Genomic DNA, 7,654 nt, shown 5'->3' on the forward strand with positions numbered 1-7,654 from the left:
GGAGCCGAGTGGGGCTGAACACAGCCGAGCCCAGCCGGATCGAACCCAGTCCACCCCAAATGGCGCCCGCGGCGGCGGCGGGAGGACCCTCGTGACCCCGCGGGTGGACCGTGAGAGGAGATGGCGGTGGATCCCTCATGAGCCCCTAAGGGGACATGGCGGTGGATCCCTCATGAGCCCCTGAGGGGAGACAGCTGAAAGGATGTGAGAGGATAGAGAGGGGACGCGAGGCGATGTGCCACAGCGGACAGCGAGGGAAGGTGGGACTGGGTCCCTCGCAGCCCGGGGCTCAGTGGGGGGACATGAGGGGACATGATGTTAAGGACAGTGAGGGCATAGAGGGAGGTGGCACTGGCTCACTCACAGCCCTGGGATTAGCGAGGGGATGTGGGGGGAGATGGCACTGGGGACACTGAGGAGCATGAGGGGAGATGGCCTTGGGTCTGTCATGGCCCTCACCTCAGTGAGGGGAGATGGCATTTGGGAGACTGCCATGACACAGTGAGGGGACACAGGAGAAGGTGGCATTGGTTCTTTCACAGCAAGGAGGGATGTGAGGTGGATAAGGGGAGTTGGTTCCTTCACAGTCCAGGGGGACAGGAGGGGACAGTGCTGTTGGGTGCCTATTGAGTGGACACACAGTGGGTTTGGGGACATGAGGTGCCCACCAGCCACACAGCCCTCCAAGCCAGGGCCCAGCCTGCAGCTTTGCTGCACTTTGGGGTCCCGGCTTCAAAGGAAATGATCAATAGTGAAGGAAAAATGGCATCCCATATGGCACCCCACCACCTCAGGCTTCAGCAGTGCTTCCTTCAGTTCTGCCCCAGCAATCCCCCCCTGAAATGGGAGATCCAGCTCTTTGCTGGGGTCCCTGTGCTGGTGGCACCATGGAGCCAAAACTGGGCCACATTGTTCCAGCCCAACCCTCCATTGGTGGGAACAGTTCCTAAAAACCTCAAGTACAAGCTCCATTTGCCGTGACAGGACAGAGACAGGAGTTGATGAAAAGGCTTAAGAAAAATTACAAATAAAACCTGAGGCTGAGGTGAAGGGTTGTGACTTGGGGCTGGCCTAGCGCCTGCATCACCCGACCATGGTAACTGAAAATGGAACTGAAAGTAAAAGCAATTAAAAAATGTAAAAGCCAGCAGCTTCCAGGAGCACATTCCCTGCCATTCCCACCCCTTCCTTCATAAATAACCTGCTGGCAGGGAAGGAAAGGGCTGAGCAAGGGCTTGGATGGAAAAACCACACCAGGCCAAGCCTGCTCTTTCCCTCCAGGAATGGCCCAGCCAGTTTAACAGCTTTGGAAACCATGGGGGAAAGGGAAGGGAAGGTTTGGGAAGGTTTGGGAAGGTTTGGGAAGGGAAGGTTTGGGAAGGGAAGGTTTGGGAAGGGAAGGGAAGGGAAGGGAAGGGAAGGGAAGGGAAGGGAAGGGAAGGGAAGGGAAGGGAAGGGAAGGGAAGGGAAGGTGCATGCATTAGAACTGAGCCAAACCAAAAAACTTTTCCCAGCTCCCCACCAGCCTCTGGAGATGCAGAAACATTGCATTAAAGAGGATCCCAAGGATCAGAGCTTGTCTTGGGATGTGGGGAGGAAGGTAACTCTCTCCTGCTGAAACACCCAAGCCTGATCCCCAACAAGTCACTGGAAAGACTAAAGTCAGCTGCTTGTAAAGCAGCCCAACAGATCCCACACACCAGTTTATGCTTTCCTGGTGAATTTTAGGATTTAAAGCATAAAGTATAAGGCAAACAAGCTGTACAGCACCAGCAGGTACGTGCATCCATTTGCATTCCTCCTTGCTCTGGAGGCACCAGGTGCAGCATTTACACTGTGTAATCCCATGGGGGCTGGAGGGAGCTTTAAGGTCCCTTCCAACCCAAACCACTCTGGGATTCTATGGTAGAACAGACTTCCTGGTGTCCTGCTGTTTTCCTGAATGTTTTGAATGCCTCCAGTATCTGTTTTACTTTGAGTAAAACAAGTTGGTTATAATCCCTTAAAGCACCCACCACACAATTATGGATTTCCATGGAAAATTCCCTGCTCCCAGCATTTAGAAAAGCTTGGGAGGATCCATCCTACTCCCACTACATCCCGGGTTGCTTCCCACCCTCTCCCCAAGTTTTAACTCTTTGCTCAATATTTACAGCCTGAAGTTGGCATGGAGAACATGATCCCCAAGGAGCACAGCCATCAGGTGCTTGTCACAGATGGAGAGAGAGGAAGCACAGAGTGAGTCAGTGAGGGGAATCACCCCCCGCAGCAAGGTGTGCTATGTGCAGGATACTCCCAAGATACTACCCCATGCAGTGCAGTCACAGGGCACCTCAGTAATGCTGCCAGTGATCTGGGGGGAAATTAAAGAGGCACAAGAAACACTTCAGGAATTGCAGGATGGATTCCAGGAAGAAAGAAAAAATTAGTATTAGGAAAACCATGGAAGAAACTGCTGGGTTATAAGGGCAAGTCAAGAGTAAGCCCTGTGAGCACACCTCCATTTCCACAAGTGGTTTGGTTTTAAACTCCTTCCCATTTCCATTTGTTAACAGAGACTGGGAACCAGACATTCCTTTGGCAGTGGCTGTTGGGAGGGATCTCAGTCACCAGCCACTCACATCCCTGTGTTTGACTCAGTGCTTTACTGGCAAGCACACAGCACCTTGTAATTAGCACAAGTGGTTGCTGCAGGTAATTATGTTACAGTCTAGTGGTCACTTCCCGGGGTCCCAGCACCCCCAGTTACCCCAGGGAATGAGGCACAGCAGATAATCAATGTAAGGACACAGTGAATCAAAAGCCAGGTGGGCCAGCAGGATTTCCCTAATCCCATTCTGGTGACAAACTGGCCCCAAAAGTGTTCCCTTGGCAAAGCCACACCAGGCAGGTGCTCAGACATGGGCCAGGCAAGGGCTGATGGAGGCACTGCAGAATTCCTGAGCAATGGCTCAGTCATGTTCCTGCTGCTGACCATTCCTTGATCTACTGTGAGGCAGGAAATTGCATGAAGGAACACTCACCTCTCTGCATCCCACTCCTGCTCTTAATGCAGCCGCTGCATCCACGTGACTGCTCAAAGGACCTCCAGCTGTTATTGTTAAACTCCAGGAACTTCTGCAGGAAGTTTTTAGGAGACCTCTACTCCTAAAGGCCCACAAAAGATAACCAAGGAAAACACCAATTTGGCGTGCACATTTATAACCAAGGAAAACACCAGCTTGGAGTGCACATTTTATAACTAAGGAAAACACCAACTTGGAGAGCACATTTATTGCACAGGGCCTGACCCTCTCTGGGCTGTATAAAGGCTGCAGATTTCAGGGTGCCAATGCCCCCATTCATGGAATCCCAGAATGGTTTGGGTGGAGGGACCTTAAAGTTCATCCTATTCCACCCCTGCCATGGGCAGGGACATTTTCCACTGTCCCAGGCTGCTCCAAGCCCTGTCCAGCCTGGCCTTGGACACTGCCAGGGATCCAGGACAGCCACAACCCAACCTTGTTAAACTTCAGGACATCAGGCCAATTCAGACTGGGACAACCCTAAACATGAACACAACTGTGCCATTAATCATAATTTTTACACATTACCAAAATAAAATCATCTTCATCAAGCAGAACAAACAAACTACTGCTCAAAGTAGTTTTGAACCAGGGCATTCAATCCTTAAATCACCTCCCAGCAGAAGAAATCACAGTAACCCTTGGGCCAATGTATGTTGAGGCTGTAGCAGCCCACACATCAAACCTTCCCTTCTCCCACCCTGAGAGCTGAATTCAAAATGTTGTTTGCATGATAATGACCTCACTTAGCTCTAAGTGACACCAGCATCACGTGCAGAGCTCTGAACATGTGAGGAGGAAACCACTGCCCAGTTTGTCACGGTCACTGAATCATAACCCATTGTGTTTGTGTCCCTCACCTGGCACCAGCACCCACAGCTCTGGTTTATAGGGATTTAAAATGGCCAAAACCTCAGTGCTGTTACAAGGAAAAGTGGAAGTTTTTCTAGGTCTGAAAAAGAGACTGCTCCACCATGAGAGGACCTTAGGGTTAGTGGCTATGCCCCAAGTTTCAGAGGAGGAATATCCTCTATACCTCTCTACCACAACCTGTTCTACTACGTGACACTTAAGAGAATGGGACTGCAAAAAAGCTATTTCTAACTATAACTCTAATGAGCTTTCCATGGCTTTAAATACCAATTTTTTTAATGTCCCAAGAAATTAGCTTCCAGCTCCAGAAAAATAAATTTCCATCTGCTAACTGGGCTGGAAGTGAGGTATTCAGGTAGGAGACAAGGAGTGTCCCATTCACTTTCCCAGCAGACAGTGCCACGGCCAAGTTTTGTGTTTACTCTGATGCTTTTCCAAGTCCTTCATGAAGGACCCAACAACCCATCCCCAAAGAAAGGGAATACAGGAATATCTCAAGTCTGTTCTCAGGCCCTCCCAATCTTAATAATTTTACCCACAGATTTCTACTCGTTCTGTTCAAAATGGCAGCATTTATGTTACAGAAAATCCACTGGCTTTGGGAAAAAAGGCACTGAAGGATTTAAGTGCAGAGCTGCCAACCTCAGAAATACAGACAGACCAACCAAGCAACATTATGATAAAGTGTTTATTCATTTTTTTTTAAATATCAAATTTTTTTTACACATAATTTGTTGATAAACAGTCCCCCAATATTAAAAAAAATCAAAAAAGAATCAAGTGTGTATTACTTTGGGCAGAACCACATCCCATTGATGACACACCCACTCCTCTCTTCAGCCGCCTGCGAGGCTGCAGCGTGTTCAGCCCACGAGAGTCAATGACACAAAACACAACCAGCTTTAGGATTCCTGAGTATTGATTCCCTCAAGTTCCCTAAGTGAGTCTGTAAAACTCTGAAGCATCAGTCAAAGTGTGACCCAAACCACTGCGCTCGGGTCACGGACTAAGCCTCGTCTACACAGTGCAGGAAGAAATCTCGAGCGCTCAGAGGGGAATGATGGACATGGAACTGACCTCGTTTCCCAAGCTGACTTCCGAGAGAGGCAGGCAGAAACACCTCTGGATTTCTCCTCTGAATTTCTGTTAGAGTTCTGGGGAGCTGTTTGGCAGGAAGTCCAAGTCTGGTGAAGAAACCTCTAGGACCTGCTCCTCCTTTTGTTCATCAATGGCATAGTTTTACAGAAAACTGATCTGAAGTTGAGCATTCAGCAAGTACACTTAAATATTGCTACTTTTGAGGAGAGGAGACAGCAAGAGGGAGACACAGAAGAGGGGAACATGGAGGACGTACAAGGTTAACAGTCCTGGAGACCAAGTGTCTACATAGAAAAGTTAAACATACACAGCAAGGAGGCAGAGATTGTCACGGTAACAGCGTAGCTCAGCTCTGTCCTGCAGCAGGTAAACATGCCAGGAACAGTCATCAGGAATATTCCCTCCTCTTGTCAGAATTACCCATGCCCAGAAAACTTCCAGATGTTGGGATTCCACTAAACATCACCCCTGTGTTCACCTGTGGCCTCGTGTACACAAACACGCAGTCACCAAGAGGCCAAGTGAATTCCTTCAGTATTTTTAAGGAAAAAAGTAAATCTCAGAGAGCAGGAGTGGTTCCAGGGCACACCCAGAAAGAAGCTCTACAGACCCACATGGGTCCCCACAGGTGCTGGCAGCTTTAAAAGCAGCTTCAGAGCACTGCTTTACTCTCTAGAGCTGGACTGCCATGGTGAAATCCCTCTGTTAAGTGATGTGAATTTAGGACACTGCAGCAGTGGTTAATGAGGAGGGGGAAGAGAAAAGAACAAAGTGCCTGATTTTAGGCTGGAATACCTGGCTCCTTGGAAACCTGCAGAGCTGCTGGTGGCACCTCTATGCCCTGCTGTAGCCAATAAGCCACAGCACTCTGTCATCCCTCCTCTCCTATAAACACTCCCACTCTGAGGGCCAGGTCAGCACAGGGAGCAGTGAGGGACTGCTGGAGGCTGAACAGAGGATGTGTGTGTGCATGAAGCAGAAAGGACACACGTTGAAACAAAGACAACTTTCAGACAGGGTTGGCTAAGCACACATTCTGTTACATTTTATTTTAACCTGAAGTACTCACCACTGCCCCAATGTTATACTAGATCTTGCTCCTAAAAAAATTATTCACTAATTTAGCAGCACATAGCCATTCACTCAAAGCAATGCTTGGAAATGAAGAGATTTAAATCACCAGGCTTGGACCTACTTGATAAAAGAGTTTTAGAAATATTTATCAGTTGGGGGTCAGGGTTTGTTTCTAGCAGTCTGGGGAGAGTTACCCATGGAATTCTAGCACTATGGATAAATGCTTCCATACAGCTTTGGCAGAAGGGCAGGATTCAAAACTTATATTTGACAAGGAATAAAAGTGAGCACTGAAGCAGATTGGCTGATGCTCTAAAGCTTTTATAGCATAAATTCTGTATGTGCAGCCTAAGTCAGCGTGGCCGTGACAGCAGAGCCTGTCACCAGCTTGGTGCAGAGCAGCACCACTTGGGCCAGCTGAGCAAGGGCTTCTGAAACAGAGAGAGTGATACAAGGGGCTAACACTGAGTAGCCAACACTGAGTAGCCAACATGTGCTGCTCCAAGCAGCTGGCAGTACATCCACACACAGGCAAAGGGTGCAGGTTCAGCTCTCGCCCATCCAAGAGAGCCAACCTGCCCCTGGCTCCTGTGTTCCTTTGCTCCCAGGGCCACCTCACCGAGCCCTGCAGTGTGAATCAGGAGCAGATTCAGCCATCTGAAGCCACTCTGGATCTGGGAGCCTCATTGCTGCTGCTTCTGATGGTGAACCAGATGCAGACAGGAATGGCTCTGATAGATCCTAAAGCTTCTAAGGAGACCTGCTGACACTGTACTCCTGTACCAGCCCAAGCTTGCCCTTCACAGAGGGGCTTCTGCTGATGTGAGGTGCTCATTGGAAGGAGAATATTAAACCAAACCTTCAGCAGGGGTAACTCTGCCACCTGCCCGGTGAAGATGAGAAAGCTGCAGTCTGGCCCCAGTAACTCATTTTGAGCAGAGCCTCAAGTGAATCACTGGATGCTGCTCCAGACAGCCAAGCACTGCTTCCCTCATGGGGCAGTGCCTGCTGCTGCCATCACAAGCAGAGGGATGTAAGCCAAACCTGCCTGGGAGCTCCAGGTCTGGATGGTACCGTCCCAGCTCATGGAGAAGCTCCATTTGACAGCAGAATGCCTTAAAGCCCTTTATTACTCCAAAGGATCTCCTGGCTGCCCAAGTGTCTGAGGCAAATCTGACACCAGCACTCAATGACAGCACTGAATCCTGGGAGGTGACAGATGAAACCAAATCGGTGTTTTTAAATGCCACCTGCACAAAAACAGCCCAGCACACACACAGGAGACCTGCTCAAGCAACAGGGAACACAAACACCAGGACACAGGCATGAGACAACCATAAGACCACATGGAAGCCATGAACAAAAATGTGTCTGGTGCTGCTGAGCCATTGCTCCAGGTTTAGCTCAACGTGTCAAGTTCAAGACAAACACCAAACACGAAGCCACTTCTGAGATTTGCAAGTGGGACTGAATCAAAGCTCCTACTTAAAATTTTGTTTCAGCCACGCCTTCCTTTCCCTTCCCCAGCCCTTACAGAGTTTTGG

The sequence above is a fragment of the Ammospiza caudacuta genome, chromosome 22, assembly GCF_027887145.1.
Source record: "Ammospiza caudacuta isolate bAmmCau1 chromosome 22, bAmmCau1.pri, whole genome shotgun sequence".
In the NCBI taxonomy this organism is placed as follows: domain Eukaryota; kingdom Metazoa; phylum Chordata; class Aves; order Passeriformes; family Passerellidae; genus Ammospiza; species Ammospiza caudacuta.